Source organism: Bactrocera tryoni, chromosome 2 (genome assembly GCF_016617805.1).
Source record: "Bactrocera tryoni isolate S06 chromosome 2, CSIRO_BtryS06_freeze2, whole genome shotgun sequence".
Lineage (NCBI taxonomy): Eukaryota > Metazoa > Arthropoda > Insecta > Diptera > Tephritidae > Bactrocera > Bactrocera tryoni.
Window position 1 is genome coordinate 54,538,271 of NC_052500.1, and position 18,471 is coordinate 54,556,741.

The 18,471-nt window shown below is 35.2% G+C and overlaps 1 long non-coding RNA gene across 1 annotated transcript; it reads left to right on the plus strand.

Annotated features, from left to right (window-relative positions):
* Positions 1-94: 94 nt before the first annotated feature.
* LOC120768084 lies at positions 95-17,517 on the plus strand. The gene is made up of 3 exons (XR_005704730.1): positions 95-227; positions 4,476-4,634; positions 17,135-17,517. It is a non-coding gene; the product is annotated as an uncharacterized LOC120768084 (long non-coding RNA).
* Positions 17,518-18,471: the final 954 nt, after the last annotated feature.

Genomic DNA, 18,471 nt, shown 5'->3' on the forward strand with positions numbered 1-18,471 from the left:
ACTCAAAATTGATTTTTTTGGTACCTAAATAACCGTTCTTCAATGAATCGATTAAATGAATGACCTTCAGACCGCTATACTGCCACACAAGTAGTCGGAACCTAGACTTCGTTCAGAACACACGTGCTTATTCGCGAAACTCTCCATTGTTTTCGAAATTGCAAGTGGTTTTTTTATTGCGTGAACGGACTTCTTGAAAATATTTTTTATGGATTCAGGACAACATGGTATGTATTTAATACTAATGACATAAAAATTAATTTAGTTAATGTATACGTAATATTATGTTTTTTTGTGGAAAACAATGAATCATTAAAAACATTTTTTTTTTTAATTTTTTAGAAATTAGTGTTTTTGTTATAGTGTCGTGCGAGGTCGAGCTATGAATTATTTTTTTTAGTAAACTACAGGGTTTCTACTTAACATATAAGTTTAAAAATTTTCCCCGTCTTTCCCCCCCTTTAAAAAAAGCGCGTTGAAAAATTATGGTCAGTTGCATAAAATGAGCACTGCTTTATTTTTTTTTTTTAATTAAATACGGAAATCCAGCCTAATTATTCTATACGGGTGGTATATAGATCTATCTATCTATATAGATGGTATAAGAGGGCTCCATCGGAGCCGGTGTAAAAATTGGACAAGGGGCGTGGCACCGCCCACTTTCTGGTGAAATCCCATATCTCGGGACCCGACTGACCGATTTCGAAATTTGGAACGTAACATTATTTTAATTTTCCTGTATCACTCTGTGAAAATGAGCAAAATCGGACTACAACCACGCCTACTTCCCATATAACACAATTTAAAATTCAATTTGATTCTTTCACTTTCCAGTACACAAATAGAGAATTAGTTAATTTAACGGAATAAAATTTTGCGGTAATAATTCCCTTAAAGTAGGCTACCTTTTGACCAATAATTGTCTAAATCCAACGAAAACTGTTCAAGCCCCTAGGTACCGGATATATGAACCCGATACCAATACTTGACTTTTGGCCGAAAACATTGTTCAATGTGTGAGATATGAAATTGAAATTCACACAGAATCCCTTTGTGACAATAGTATTTCATTGTGTCAAAAATGGGTTGAATCGGGTCAATACTTTCCTGAGCCCCCATATACCTAATGTAAAGATTGTAGAACTTCTAGGTCACTTTATGTTGGATATATCCGCCAATACTTGAATCAAGTCTCAATGAAAATTGCAGAACATGTTTTATTCATAACAGTGTATGTTTGCGCCTAAAATAGATACAATTGCGCGAAAACTTGTATGTAAGGTACCTAAATGAAACCGAGGGAACTTTTTTTGAGTATGTGGCATATATGTAGTAAGTGGGATGAGCAAAAATAGATAAAATCTGGTCGGCACTACCCCCTTCTCAAATATATTCAATAGGAAATGTTCGGTTGCATCCGATCTTAGTCCTTCCACACTTGCTTTATTTTAATATATTGCATTATTATATTTAATCATGCATTTTTATTCATTTTCATTCATAAAAGCACTTTAAATAATTTTGTACGGTTTTTGAGACCAAATGCTCCTATGTGCGTCGGTCGGTTTCAAATTTTCTTTCTGCGAGCATTTCCGCTTTATTGCATATTGTATAGAGTACGAATATTGCATGCAGCATGTGGCAAGTTATGCTTTTGGGATTTGCATGTTTAGTTGGAACGCATCTGCTCACATTGGGGTGATCCTAAAATACAATTTAAACAAATATTCACTCGTAATCAGCAGTACATACGGAAGACACCTTCAAGCTTAATCAGAGCTTGTTTGTTCTATTGCCGCGAAAACAGTGATTGTTTGTTCTATTTGCTTTTACAGTGCTATCCACTGGTACTTATAAATTAGGCTAGGTTAGCTGGCTGATCCCTTAAGATGGTAACAGACCAACTGCTATGTAAAGTCCGTTGTAAATCCAGATTAAAAAATCATTTATTTGGATTTCAGCTATTGGCAAGTTGCCTTGAACTTGACTCGTATCATTTCAATTTCGTATGTCAAAATATATGAGATACGCGGCGTTTTAGAATTGATCTGGGAAATGTGTAACATTCGAGAAGGAAGTGCAGCGGTTGATGCAACTGATATCTATGTATTGTAGTGAAACCCTTGAACTAGCAAGTTCATTAGTGTTGCAGTTTCATCCAAACCAGTCAAATCACGTACTAACCCGATACCACATACAAGGGGCTTAGAAATCTCTTCTCTATATTTGAGCACACGGTCACCTAAGTCAGAGCTAATACCCTATAAAGGGTGTGGATAGTCAAAACTCTAAATAAAACTACGATCCGGAACAGTAGATCTAAAGCTCCTGCCACCTCTGCATGGAAGATCCTGTAGTGATCAGGAAACTTAAACTGGAGTTTCTAGAAAGCTTCCGACATTGTACTACTTCACAACCATATAAAAGCTGCGAAAAAAATTATTGGCATGACTATGATTTCATAAAGCCAAACAACTACCTTTGGTTAGAACCCCCACCTTTTAGCCTTAGGTAGTTAACACATTCCTTCTATTGATGATAGATGTCCATCCAGAGTTTTCTTAACTTCTTATGGAATAATTCGGTCTTGCTATTGGATCGTTCATCTCGTTTCATTTAAGGTAGTGCAATTTATTCAGATAAATTAACAAGATTAACATTTCAATTGCTGAAGATGTCAAGGTACCCTTGATTTGGCCAAGAATTTTCACTCAACCATGAGAACTTCGTCATCTGCATAGATAATCACTCGGCAGCCGGCTTAAACTTTTCCCGAATATCATTGACAATTATATGGAGTATGAGGTGCCTCTACTCACATTCCACACATTGCACCATTCCCCACCGATCCTTTATTGCAATGAAGTTTCAAACTGAGAAGATAAGCTCTGATTAAGTTAAGCTAATATCGAGGAAGATTCTCGCTGCAAACTGCATTTACAATATGCATCAAGTACCCTTGGAAGGCCGTTGTTTGGTATTCTACCTCTTAAAAGTAGATCAGTTAATCTCTCTAACGTTTTCTATAGAGAATACAATGATGGGTCTGATCTATAGGTACAGAAGATATAGAATCTCTTGCCGGATTTCTGCATACCAGACACATATCTTTATAGTAAAGATAAATACTTCGAATTAATTTTGAATTTTGGATTTTATATAAGCCAACCACATTGGTCACTTGTTCGAAATCATTTTAAAAACGTAGTGCCAAACTCTTTTCTTTATAGTAAACATAAATATAGTACTTCGACACAATATTAAATCATATGCGCTTTATTTCCTCTTGAAGACCACATGTGTAAAAAAAACACGCTATAAAACTTTAAGAGTTTCGAACTAGAACCGTTTGAAGTCTTCCACTCCCCAGAAGCCAATTGACACTTAATCTATGTATATAAAAGAAATTTGTTGTTAGTTACACCATTTATAATTTAAGAACAGCTGAACCGATTTGGCTGAAGATTGGTGGAGAGGTAGCTTAGAACCAGGGTAAGGACATAGGATACCTTTTATCTCTTTATGTCAAAGTTTAATACAACTCATAAATACAAAAATTATTTTAAATCATAACCATTTGTTCAAAATTCATGTTTGTATAAAATATATGCGCACAATTTTAAACAGAGTTTTCTCAAAAATAATACAATTGCTAAATATTTGGAATAGAAGAAAAGAACTATACGCAGTGAAATAGATTATAACTGGCTCATTATTCAGTCGTTGAGTATGTATTATATCACGTGCATCCCAAAAGACTGATATCATAACCTTTCCAGCCGCCTTTTTTCGTTTTTCCACGCCTGAGAACCGGTTCATCATGTGCAGTCCACTAGAATGACTGTCGATTGGACTCCAGTGGGAAATGATGGAGCTATATTTCTATCACTGACGAAAAATTTCGGCTTTATTCAGATTAGAGAGCACTTAAACACTTCTCAGAATCAGTTATTCGTTGTTTTTGTTGGACTATGAACTTGCCACCTATTTTGCTCATTTCGCCTGTTTCCAGCTTAGCAAATATCTTTTCAACGGTGGATTTCCCTGAGCCCATATTAAACAGTATTTTCCCCAAAAAAACAATGCTTTAATAACACATGAAATGCTTTATGATCCATTTTTTTGTAAACTAACATAAGTTGCTTCACAAAAATGCTATATCTCATTAACTAATAGTTATAATCCAACTAATAGAAAACATATAGATGGTAGTTGTAGTATTATCTATGTATCAGCCACAGTGAAGCGTGGACGGGTCCTCTAGTATCTTATAAAACTAGTGTAACTGTTGTGACTTACCTTTAAAGTTACTATTTGTCATGTCAATCTTTATGATTGATGCCACTTAACAATTATAAAGACTTTTTCATAAAACAAACCACCCTAATGCTTCTTTAAAATCAAAAAATTCACGTAATTGTTTTGTTTTCATTACGCTACTCACTAACACATGTAAGTGCACATTTCCATTGCAGATGGCGTCAGATTGCCAACGAATATATGACAGCGTGCTCAGAATGACACCCTACTCATCGAGAATGTGCAACGCACCGCCGATCAGGGAACCAACAATTGCATAGCCCGCAACAAGCACAACTATACGGCGCAACGGACGGTGGAGACGAAAGTTTTGGGTGAGTTAAAGTTGAAGTTGAGGTTGCAGTTGATGCGGCGAAATGTTCGTTGGTAACACTGCCAGTGGTGTTTGAAAGTTGTATGTAAAACAATACAAAATAAGCTACGAAAACACACAATAAAACCCGCAAGTGGTAAACACTGCTCGTTGTAAGCCGCCGAATTTAATTGTTGTTGGTTTTACGTATTCGGAAAAGTTATTGCGAAATAACTTATGTTTAGCATAACTAAATTTGAGAATATATTCTGAGATTAGTGGGCAGAGTTTAAGAACTTAGAAGCCGTTAAGGTTGAACTTTTAATTGGTGTTTAAATGAGATAAGCATCCACCCACTCTACCCGGAAAAAACTTGCACACACTAATAAAGCACTGCTTAATACACGATACCTGATGACACCATACTAATATATTACCACTCAACAAAACTCACCACACTTCTACATCATTCAACGTACTTAACAAAAGGATGGGCAAAAAGAAAAGCGGACACAATTCGTCGCCCTCTCATCGATAATACGCATTCGCTTTCATACGTACATCTCGCTTCTCTACCACGATTATACAAGTCACTCACGATCCGCGTCAACTTGATCGTCAGAATTTGAGTGTCACCGCCTTAATATCAATATTCATTTCTAATTAATTTGTGACATATAAATTTATTTACTTAAATAAAATTGTTTAAAAGAACCAAGTGGATATTTTTGTTTAATTTATGCAGTGGTAGATGCTCCACAATATACTGAGTGCAAAATTATGCAATTGGATTAAGCTACAAATAATTTTCAATCATTTATTTGTGGCTTTTTTATCAATAAAATTTTTCTTTTAAGATTTGAATGTTGTAATATTTGTGGATTAAATCTCCATCAACTGCACAACTTTTAATTTTATTATATCTTTTGTTTACTTATACAAAAAAGGACTTCTAAAGAATTCAAATGTTTCCAGAATTTGCAATATTGAGTTTGGCACGAAGTTTGTAAAAGCCAAACAACGTCGGATACACTGCAAAGAAAAGAATCGTATATCTAAATGATTCGCGTGAAATTCTCCGATCAAAAGTAAGTCTTCGTATGGATATTTTTCAATTTGATAAATTAGATTATAGTCCGAGGCAACACTATAATTTTCGAAAAAATTTAGAGCGGACAACTACGGAATCATTACCGTCTTCACCATAAGGGCACACGGGGTCCGTGCCCAGGGCCCCCGAAGGACCGACAATTTCTCTGACACATTTTTGTCGGGCATATTACACTTTTTTCACAAATCAGTAATCTTATCAGAGGCCCCCGAAGGACCGACAATTTCGCTGACACATTTTTGTCGGGCATATTACACTTTTTTCACAAATCAGTAATCTTATCAGCGGGTATATTTCCGAACGCATCCTACTAAATTTACTAAGTACACCATCTACCCACGCAATCACTCCGATTCTAAAGTCAAGCTGCACCGTGTAAACAAGGTCTAACATAAATGTCGACATTGTCTATACTTTCAGTGAGTGAGTGGCGTTATTTTGTTTCGTTTGATACTGAGATCAATAAACTCTGGATTATTTATCCAAGGCTTGATATTGAAAATTGAGTAAAATAGACAGAAGTTTTGATTTGTTCGTTTAAACATTATTTCATTATGTCGAAAAGAACATATTTAAGTGGTTCACAAAAAAGAAAAAAAGTTACAGCTCCAAAAGAAATAACGGAAAAATTTCAAAAGCTCACTTCGTTTTTTACGGTTGAAGAAACAAATAAGGCGAGGGATTATTTATTCTCATCACCGCAAGACAAAAGTGCCTCTGAATGTCACCAGGAAAGAGAGGTTACATGTGACGAAAATGACAAACATACTTTAGATGCTGAACCATCGACTTCAAGTCACTGTGAATTAATAACTGCAAGCTTAGAGAATGTATCTGCGTCTCTTGACCCTGGTACTTACTCTGACGGCATTTTACCGGAAGAGGTTCGTGATATTTGGATTCGAAAAGGACCAGAGTTTATCCAAAATATAAATAGTGACTTTTCTGAAACTTCTACAAGTTGTCCAGATTCAAAGGGTAAAACGAAAACTAGATACTTAATCAAAAACATTCTTATTCGTAAATTGGCGAGTGGTGAGTCTTTATAAAGAAAATGGCTCCTTTATTCACCAGCAAAGAAATCTGTATACTGTTATTGCTGCCGTCTATTTAATACCACTACTGGTACTGGATATAATTTAAGTTCTCCTAATAGCAGTAGTGAAATTTTTGGCTTGAAGAGGTCTTGCTTTGCGTTAATGAGACATTAGGATCGCAAAATAATGGGAGTTATTGTGGATGCTTAGAACTGATTAGTGAATTTGATCCTTTTCTCGCTGATCACATACAAAACTGCGGAAATCGTGGAAAAGGAAGTACATCATATTTATCGGCAAATATTTGTAATGAATTTATTAATTTAATGGGACAGCAAGTTTTGAAAACCATTGTCAAAGAACTTAAATTAGCAAAGTACTGTTCTGATAGCGTAGATTCTACGCCAGATCTGTCCCACGTTGACCAACTAACTTTCATAGTTAGATAAGTAAAAGACGGGTAGCCTATTGAGAGATTTATGCAATTTTTCCGATGGATAAACATAATGCGCAATATAATGGTATCTGCTATTTTAAACTTTTTTGTAAGCCTTGATATCCCTATAAAACATTGTCGCGGGCAGAGCTATGACAATGCATCAAATATGTCTGGAATGTACTCCGGTGTCCAGACAAGAATAAAAGAAATTTGCGAATTTGCGATTTACGTTCCATGTGCGGCACATTCGCTAAATTTAGTGGCTGTTGAGTGTGTTACTGAAGCGGTATCATTCTTTCAATTTGTACAAAACTTGTTCAATTTTTTCTCGGCTTCGACAAAACTATGGAAAATTTTGACAAATCATTTAGGAGCAAATAGAGTCCTAAAGTCTCTTTCGGAAACTAGATGGTCTGCACGTACCAATGCTATTAATGCTTTGCAAAATGGTTATTTAAATAATTCTGAAGCATTGCTCTCAATCGCAAGTGACACCAATCAACCAGGATACACTAGAAAGGAAGCCCAAAGCCTAGAAAAAAATGGGAAAATTTAAGACTGCTCTTCTAACGGAAATATGGAATGATCTCTTGGGAATTATGAATAAAACAAGTCTAAGTTTACAGAATAGCAGCCTGACCACTTTTTTTGAAGGATCATCAGAAACTGCACAGTTCAGAGGCAAGGATAAGTTTCGTGTAGATGCTTTCGTTCCTATATATGACACATTAAATACACATTAAAAAAACGTTCCACAGCATACCAAGATATTTATAGTCGATTTAGTTTTCTTTGTCAGTTAACAACAATTGAATCTGGCGACTTGATAAAAAAAATGCAGAGAATTTTCAGAATTTTATCATGAAGACATTAATGCAGATGAGCTCAAAACAGAATGTTTTCATTTAAGCTAATATTTAAAAAATACAGTAAAGTAATCAGCAGATTTAAATATCTCAAACTTACATAACCTGATAAAATCAGAAGAATTGGAAGAAACTTTCCAAACGTAGAAATTGCTACTAGAATATTCCTTTGTCTAATGGTTACCAATTGTAGTGGAGAGCGGTCATTTTCGCAGCTTAAGAGAATAAAAAATGAATTGCGAACAATGTTACAAGAACGACTGATTAGTTTGTCAATTATGTGCATAGAAAGTGATATCCTTCAAAAAATTTACTTTAAAGTTATAATAGAAGATTTTACTCAACAGAAATCCCGAAAGAAATCGTTATCTTAATACCGCAATCACACACACTCTCACACTATCACACACACACACACAAACATACCTACATGCATAATCATTGATGACATTTATATCATACTGTATTTGACAACCTTTATTAAATGTAAAAAAAATTAGTATAAGTCGCTTTGTTTACTTTCAAAAAGGGCCCCAAATTCTTGTGTGGCCAAGGGCCGCAGCTTGGTTTAAGACGGCTCTGTATGGAATGGTACACAAACTGATCGATAAAAAAATAAAACCTTCTTATAATTTACAAAATGCATCTGTGCGGGCATAACAGCCCACTGAAGCCGATATTAATATTCCTTCTTGTTTTATCTAAGAAAGAATCCAGGATTTTGTCCCAATGAATTATGCTGTATTGTTCCATATGTTTTGCATCTATCAAATCAGCAATTCTGACGTAAATTTTAAGTTACGGGAACAACATCTGAAGGAATCTATCTACATTTGGCTAGCTAGCTTCAAAAAAATTGGCACGGCTTGTTGGTTTGAGACAACGTTGCAATCTTCGAAAATATTTTTTAGTTCGAGTCACCGATCAAAGTTCTTGTAACCTTTTGTAAAGTAATATTTGAGTAAATATTGAAATAACTTGATGAAACTTGATAGGCGCGTTCCTTAGAAAAAAATATGAGTTCATATATTGGCGTACTCAGACCAATACGTCAACGTCATTAACCGAAAGCTTATAAAGTGCGAGAACTAAGCACTAAATTAAGATATAAAACTCTAACTTGACACAAAGGATCGCAGTAGCAAGGAGCACTTGTTGGCAAAAAAGTTTAAGAAAGTGAGCATGGACCCGCCCTCTAATAAGTTTAATGTATATATCTCCTTTACTACTTAAACTACAATAAAACAATTACTCACTCTAAAAGTTTATTGTACACATCTCTTAAAACCCTAAAGCGCTAACAACCAAATTCATCTAGCGCAAATATTAAAAGAACTCTTTTCGGCAGTGCGAAAACAGATGAAAGCGGTTGGTAACCGCGCTCAATCCCCCATATAACGGTACCTCCAAAATTGCAAGATGGGGCTTAAATGGAGTCTGGGCCAAAAGTCGAATATGAGCGTGGTATCGCCACTTTTAGGTGTAAACACATCTGCCCAACTGATTAAATTCGGTACATGATATTTTATTAACATTTCTATACTACACTACGAAAATGAGTAGAATCGGACTACAGCCACGCCTACTTCTCATACAACACAATTTTAAATTCCATTTGATTTTTTCACTTTCCTTTCAAATCAAGAAACAACTAATATAACGGGATAAAACATAGCATGAATAATGCCTTTGCAGTATGCCACTCTATGACTAAAAATTGTTTAAATGGAACCTAAACTGGAAGTGAAGCCTATAGTTGAATATTACCGAAAATATCGGTAAGTGTGCGAGATATAATATAAATTTGGAGAGCATCCTATCCTGGCAGTAGTATCTCTGTATATCAAAAAGCGTTGAGTCAGGTCAATACTTCGCTTCTTCTTAATAAAATTGAGAGAAAGTGTTTTTCTTATTACGATACATATTTGTGCTTAGAATGTTTAAATCGGTCGCCCTAGCTTCCGTAAAAGTATAACTAACAAGTCTTACGCACCTGATGGTACTTCCCTAGCTTTAATCCTTGCAAGTTTCAAGAGTATGATATGTTCGGTTATACCCTTACTTGGTTTTTATTATCACCAAGTATATTTTTTATAAAAAAAAATAATTTGCATTGGTAAAAAGATTTTTTTATTTAAATCAAATTAAACTTAATCCATTCCGTACCTTTTATGGTTTCAAATTATAGGTATATTTATAAATATCTTCATTTATTCTGCAATTTTTAACAAAGTTACGTAAAATTGATTGTCCTAAGCGTCTTTATATAACTTTGGTCACACTCTCTCTCAACTGAAACCAGTTCTAAATGTTTTTGCTTACGTCATCTCTATTATGACAAGTGGTATTGAAAAGTAAACAAATAACATGAAAATATTTTGAAAGGTATTGACTATTTTTTAACACCACATTTTAGCGGCGATTTATCATATGCACATTTAAATAACAATTAATTAAGCCAATAGTAATTGCACAAAACTATGAAAGTTAAAAAAATAAAATAATAAAACAATTTAAAAAATTAGAAAAAGGTGGAACAAAAATAATAATATTAAACTGAATTTGCACGCTACTCACAATAACGAATTTTTTTAACTCGTGACTCGTAAAAAATATTTTCGCATTTAAACTTCACGTTATTTCAGTTACCTATAAAAACGCATTTTTTTCCAAGCTTGGTAAAAAATATAATGCGCTAGCACATACATACACACATACAGTTTTACAAAATCACATGCACATGCTGGCATTTCCGCTTTCACCCACTGAAATGAAAAGAATACGGGAAAATTTGATGCAGTTTAGCGGTGCTGAAATGAAAAAACACACAGCACACACACACACTCTCATACAGCACTCACACACTAAAACTATTTTAATTGTTCACCTACGTTTTTCCATTTTGCTCTGCTACTCTACTTATTCTTCTTTAAATTTTTCCACTTTATTCATAATTTTCACTGCTGCTGTACCTGTATTTTTTACCGTTATCCCTTTGTCCTACCTCTGTGTGTTTGCATTTGCTGCGCATTTTGTTATTGTTATTGCTTAAATTTTCCCTTTATTAGCCTGCATACGAAATTTTTTTCATTCACTGTGCACATACAAAGATAAACACACACACACATACAGACAGAACAATGTTTTCGAATAACATTGCGTTCGCTTTGACATATCGCTCTGGAGAGGAATTGATGAAATGTGAGTATGCAATGATAAATGTTAATTAAAACTTTTTACGCGTACTCACACACATTCACGCAACTATGATATTCATAAATAAAATAACAACAAATAAAAACGTTCTGAGCAAATAAATTAAGTTCAAAAGCTAACATCAAAAAGAAGCTATAAAAACACCGCACTTTTACTGCACATCAAACCGCTATAAAATTCCTATCGTCAGCCGGTAATGATTGCTTAAATGTTTTCACAAGCTTCTTATAGTTACATACGCGTAAACACATTAGCACTTGGATGAACAAATGCAAGTTAATGACAGCCTCCGCATAGCAACCTTACCAAAACTGTAAATAAAATTGAATCTTTGCATTCTGCAATTACATTGTCTCAAAAATTAAAAATCTTAATTAACGTTTTTGATTATTTAAGAATTCGATATGCTTTTTCCGTGCTGTCGCTCGCCCTCATAAGAAGGCATAACAATGATAATTGTAACGTAAACAGAACGCTTAAAGTTCTGCCGAAATATGCTGAAACAGCTCATTTTGTAATTGACACTTTCTTTGTTCTGGATTCAATCACTAGCTGATGCTTACACTTCAGCTTTAACTTTAAGTAAATAAGACCAAAATGTATAAATATTAGTATCTTGGAAATAAAGATTTGATTTGTACCTGGCAATCCACTAGAACATCAAAAGGGAGGTCTTTCATCCGAGGCTTGTTGTTCCTTTTCATTGGGAGTATTTTTTACGTGCACCAGCGCACAACCCTATGTGGGGGATGTTTCGCATTCTCACTTTAGCGCGCCTTCGAACGGATGTTCTTATGCTACCCACAGGATACTTGGTCAAAGACAGGAAGTTGTGAGCTGCTTGAGCCATGTGTAAAAGAATCGTTTCTGGCCACTCCCAAGTGAATGGCTATCAGAGAACTTTCCTCACTTGCGTGAACTTCTACACATGACTCCATCCTCCAAAACTAAAACGGCTATGTAAACTGACGTTGAACAACACGAAAAGCTCCGTCAGGATCGGGAAAGACCTCTTCGAGCCGTTCGATACCAAACGATGTTTCTGACAAGGCGACTCCCTATCGTGCGACTTCTTCAATCTGCTTCTGGAGAAAATAATTCGAGCTGCAGAACTGAATAGAGAAGGTACCATCTTGTATAAGAGTGGCTCTTGCCAACAGGTGCTACTTCGGACTGAGTAGGCAATTGAAAAGTAAAGTCCTCTCTCGATGAACAAAAGCCAAACTCTATAAGTCGCTCATAATTATATAATGCAGAGGCTTGAACGATGGCAGCAACCGATGAGTCGGCGTTACGAGTTTTCGAGAGAAAGGTTCTGCGAAAGATTTATGGTCCTTTGCGCATTGGCCACGGCGAATATCGCATTCGATGGAACGATGAGCTGTACGAGATATACGACGACATTGACATAGTTCAGCGAATTAAAGACAGCGGCTACGCTGGCTATGTCATGTTGTCCGGATGGACGAAAACACTCCAGCTCTGAAAGTATTCGACGCAGTACCCGCCGGGGGAAGCAGAGGAAGAGGAAGACATCCACTCCGTTGGAAGTACCAAGTGGAGAAGACCTGGTTTCGCTTGGAATATCCAATTGGCGCCACGCAGCGGAAAGTAGAAACGACTGGCGCGCTGTTGTTAACTCGGCTATAATCGCATAAGCGGTGTCTACGCCAATTAAAAACAAGGAGTAGAAGAAGAAGAATCCACTAGAATCACACGCATTCTCTTTTCATCCGCGATATAAAATATATATTTTTTTAAACTCCCTCGTCGCGGGAATTAATTGCATACCTTCGGTATTGCAGCTTTGCATTCGTATGCAATTCCGATCGAAGTTATTATTTCTTACGTTGGCTGCACCCACAGCTTTATGTTTTGATTCCGAAAAACCTAAAAAGGCAAAAACAATACTTCTTCACATCATCGTTTTAATTAATTCACATTTCTTTGTTCTTGGTTTTTTGATCGCTAACACTCACACTTAACTTCGTCTTTAACGAAGGTTGTTAGATAAGAGATCACTAACATAAGTTATCTGATCAGTTTTATGTCCGGTAATATTAGGTCATAATAATACTCAACGATTACCCTCCTCCCGCCCAACCAACGTGAGGGGCGCAATCCGCGAACGAGTGGAATTAGCCGAGTCATGAAAGGCAAGAGAGTTTTAAGCGTTACGATCTTAAGCTGCTCAGCTACAAAAACAAAAATTTCAACAGCCAAAACAAAAGAATTAGATTAAAGTAAGTTTATTATTTTCAAATGTTACTTATTAAGAGTAGATTAAATAGTTTTTTTAATGGTAAAGAGTGAGTCTGTTAGATCAAATGTGCTGGAATGAGAATTGAAATCATGACATATACGGCGGAATGGTTCGTTTAACTCAAAATTCGTAATAGAAAGTTTTAAAAGTAAGGGTCTAAACTGCCTGGTAGAGCGAACGGGAACATTAAAATTAATATCAGATAAGAGAGATGGGCTACAGACTGACCCATTCATGAGTTTTACAAGAAATATATTATACCAAGTATCTCCCTACGACTAGCGAGTGTCGGGAGATTTATAAGTTTTAGACGGTTAGTGTAAGAGGGTTTTAAGGCAAAAAGTAAAAATTGTTTTTGAACGGATTCAAACTTATCTGAGTGGACTTGGTAACTAGGGTACCAAACCACAGAAGCATACTCTAATAAGGGCCTTACCAAAGATGTAAAAAGAATTTTTATGGTAAGCGGAACTCTAAATTCTTTAGACCAACGAATAACAAAACTAAGAGCTTCTTTAGCTTTAAAAACCGTGGAAGATTCATAAAGATTAAAATTGAGTTTGGGGTCCATAGTTACTCCCAGATCAACAAAACTGCATACTTGCTCCAACCTAAAGTTTTGTATTCCGTATGAAGTAGGATCTACAGATCTACGTGAAAAGTACATCGTTTTACATTTTTTAAGGTTCAATGGCATGTCATTTCTAACACATCAAGAAACTAGGTTGCTTAAGTCTGCTTGAAACTGACATCTTTCGCTGCCATGAGAGAATATATTTCAGGTTTAATCACTGAGGTTAGTTCGCAGATGGATTTTCAAAAGCAGTGTTTGTGAAGAAAACTTCTACATATAGTTCTGACTCAAGCATCACAAAAGCCTCTTGCACTCAACACATCCATATATGGAAATTAAGTAGCTCACCTAGATGTTTGGAGACATGAGGTCGACGGTGTTTTTGTTTTGAGTTTACTAAAGTGATAAACAGAAAAAGGTGTAGATTGTAGTCTCTTCTTTCCTAGTTTTGGACACCTTACTATCACAATTGTTTTCGGCTTTCGATCAGATATTAGCTTGGAAACTCATAACGATTTCAGTGTTATCTATTTCTTAGTAGATGAAATTCTACTCTATTCGATTTGTTATTAAACTAAACTACTATTATTAAAATACTTGTACACACAGTTCTAGATCGAAACTCTAATCGTGAATTTTTGTTAAATATTGCAACATTAAGTAAGCATTTTTCTATCAGCACATCAGATTGGAAACATTACTTACGGTTCTTGAAGTAGCATGAAAAGAGGTGGTTAGAGTCATATTGCGCCTCTCCTCTGGCGACTTCTTCCTAACCACATCTTCCTCACAGGTTTAAAAGAAAGGAGAAAATGGTTGCGAAGTTTTCAGAGACATTTTTATTTAGATATCCAGTTTCCAATAGCAACTTTTCAGCCAAACTTCTTTTGGCTGTATCCACGGGTGCTAGGAGCAAAACAGCCTTAAGTGCCGTATTAACACTTTAGCATAACCAGTCCTCCACCTCAACTATCTTTTCATTGCCGCTTCCATAGTGCACTTGCACTTGATCAACACGCCCGCTTGCTTCAAAGTTTATGCGAAAGATTTGCATGCAGCACACGCACCACGAATTTTGCACAACATTAAGCACCTTATAACTCACCAACAAACACCGCAAACGTTCACCATACATACCCAGCGCACTTTAAGATCTCACTTCTACTGCATTTGCATCCACTTTTCATCTAAATATTTACTGTTTGAATTTCAGCAAAGCATATGAGCCCGCTCTCTTAAATAACTATTAAAATCACGTCCGCTGCAATGCACAATTTACTTCTAAACTCCAGCGTTCTCTCTTCTCTTCTCTTTCTGCTTTTTTCTTTTTTTCTTCCTCCGTTTTTGGTATCCACCATTCATGGTGTGTGCACATCACGATTTGCATTTTGCACCATTTTGCATTTCAGAATTTCTGCACTTCTGCATCTGCATCAGTATTGTACATTCGTGACCCGACGTCGTGGGGTGACGCTCAAACGGCGCTCACCGAACAGTTGTGTTTTTGTCAACAAAGCCAATGCTTAAACGTCCGATATGCGCGCCGACTGCCGTTGACAGTCAACAATCGACCATTATTTCTTCAACCATAAGTACCTATAGATATATACATATATATACATACAACAAAGTGAAAGGTGAATTTTTTCCATTTCGTGTCCTTCAAAGTAATCTCCTCCCGCTGCAATACACTTATTCTAACGAATTTTCCAGTCATCATTGCACTTGGAATGAAACTACATACATTTTAAATTTAATTAAATTAGGCGCATAGTCTTGTGTTTGAGAAAAAACCATATTTGTTTCTCTTGTACTAAAGATAATTATGTAATTGATATCGCTCAAATAAACCTAAAATGCTATTAAAAACTTTGCAAACAACCTTCTGATTGTCGCCACGGACAGTATTTAAGACAGTGTAATTACAGTGTACAAAATGTTGTGACCAAATACCTGCATAGCCTGAGCTAATCGTGCCCAAGCTTTTTTGTGCTTTTCCTGAAAGTCAAGTCTAGTTAACAGTTAACAACTTAGATGTTTGGGGTTACACCTTTTATAATGCACTCTTTGAATTCTCAGTCTGCAAAAAATTACTATGTGTTATGTTGTTATAATACTAATAAAATTACAATCATTTTTGTTCTACCATGCTCTGTAGTATGGCCATAGTATAATACTTGTAGAGGGAAAAATAGTATATTTGTTGTTAAGAAATATGTAACAATTGGTGCTGTTTGGAATCCATAAATTCTAATAATTTCGAATTCCAAATATGCCTGGATGTATAATACCGATAGCTCACCGTTGAATAAACTAATTTTGAAATCACTTTCTATTGTCCTATGTAACAATCCAGATCGGACGAAAAGGTTATATAGGGCACATTTAAAATGCCAAATAATTAATTGGCTTAAACAGTAGCCTTGCTTGGCCATGGTAACATATGTGTTGGTTTTTCTTTTCGCATATTAAAAATGACGGAACAATTTTGATAAAAAACGAACCACAGGTTTTTTAAACATTTTATTTACTCAGATTCTTTTAAATAACGGCCGTTTATGAGTACGGTCCCAGCGACGACTTGTTAGTTCTTAAACTTAGACAATTTAAAAATATTTAAATTATTTTTTTAATGAAGTTAGCAAAGAAATTTCTGATACTTCATTATTGGCTGTTGTTGTTATAGGAGATACCTAAGTATTCTTCAGTATGTAGTATGTAAATAGCTTCAGATCTATTTAGATTTGGAATTCGATGGGTCGCAGGAGAGATACCTGCATATATTAATACATGTACTTATAAGTACATGTAGTAAGAGATGCACCTTTTGGTTTTGAATTTAAAAAACATACAAAATGAAGTCCTACTACATTTCGAAAAAAAACTCATCATATTTAATGTAAACTATTTTACTAGTTAGTTTCTCTTCTCTTTTTATCGTTGAAGAAGAAATAACCCAAATTTTTGTCTGCATTATTTTTTTAATATCCCAACTTTTTCTCTCTATCTCTTACAGTTATGGTATGAAAACTATTTTCCACGATTATTTAAGTCGTTAAAATGTGACCAATTATATACCGCTAACCGACTCAAGAAGCATGGAGTATGGATGAGTTTTGAGGAAGTGGCCGTCGCATCCACAAACTTAACGAAGGCGACAATTTCATCATCATGGCGCACATGAACCAAAACACAGGAGTTGTGGAATTTTAAAAACCCGGTCGGAGGCAATAAAGTTGGTTTGCAAAATTCGCAAGGATAAAATAACTTTATGCTGAAGTAGAAACTTTGAAAATGATACCGACAACTGAGTTCAGTTCCCTGCCAATGAACTGGTCTCTCTATGTTCTTTTTTGTAGTTTGTAACGGAAGAAATAAAATGTATAAATTTAAATGCAACTGTTAATTATTTTTTACTCGGTAAATAAATCAGTAGGATCTACATGATATGTATATCCAAAAGATGCTTGAAAGTTAGACGCTTCGGAAAAGGGAAATTGAAGATTGTTAATGATCAACGATAGGTATACCATTCCAAATATTAATGAAATTTTGGAAAATAAAAACGGTTAAAAGAAAATACTGTTTTGGATTGCATGATTTTTGATGAGTTTTAAGGAAAAGATTCCATGGTTTAAAACGATGAGGTTGTAGCTTTTAGAACCATATTGCATACAGAGCTGTCTTAGATTGAGCGAAACAAATATAAAGATCACAACAGGGCTTTGCGTACAAGTTTTGATCAACTACAGAAGAAGCATTAAAATTCGTATTTTTCAAATTAGTATTTATATACATTTAACTTTATTGTAGGGATGTTGTTAAAACAGAATTTGGTGGCCGATACTTTCTCCAAAACATTAATGTCCTGGTTGAGTTTCGTCTCAAAGGTCATAGCCGTTAACACATCACTCATGACCCATCGGGTTTTATCAGCAAAAAGGTCATTACTAACTTCGGCGAGATGAATTATAAAACGATTATCGATTTCATCACAAAACATGCCAATATGTCATCGGTAGGAAATATCGACAAGATTAACAATATTAGACCATTTTTATTATTCGAAGACATATTCTTAGGCCTTAAAATTTTTCTTATACAACTGATATGCTTTTGAGTTTTTGGTTCGGTCACCATTAAATCAAAAAGACGAAATTATAAAAAAATTTCTTCAGGAAACTAATCAACCGAATGATTGCAATTAATTCTTATAGCAATATAATTATACTACTGAGCGCAAAAATTCGTCACAATATTTTTTTTTAGTTTTGTATGACTGGCATCTGTGCCAAAATTCACATCAATATAAGGGTTCAGAATACGCTTATCTTTTTCAAGTACATAAAGTGT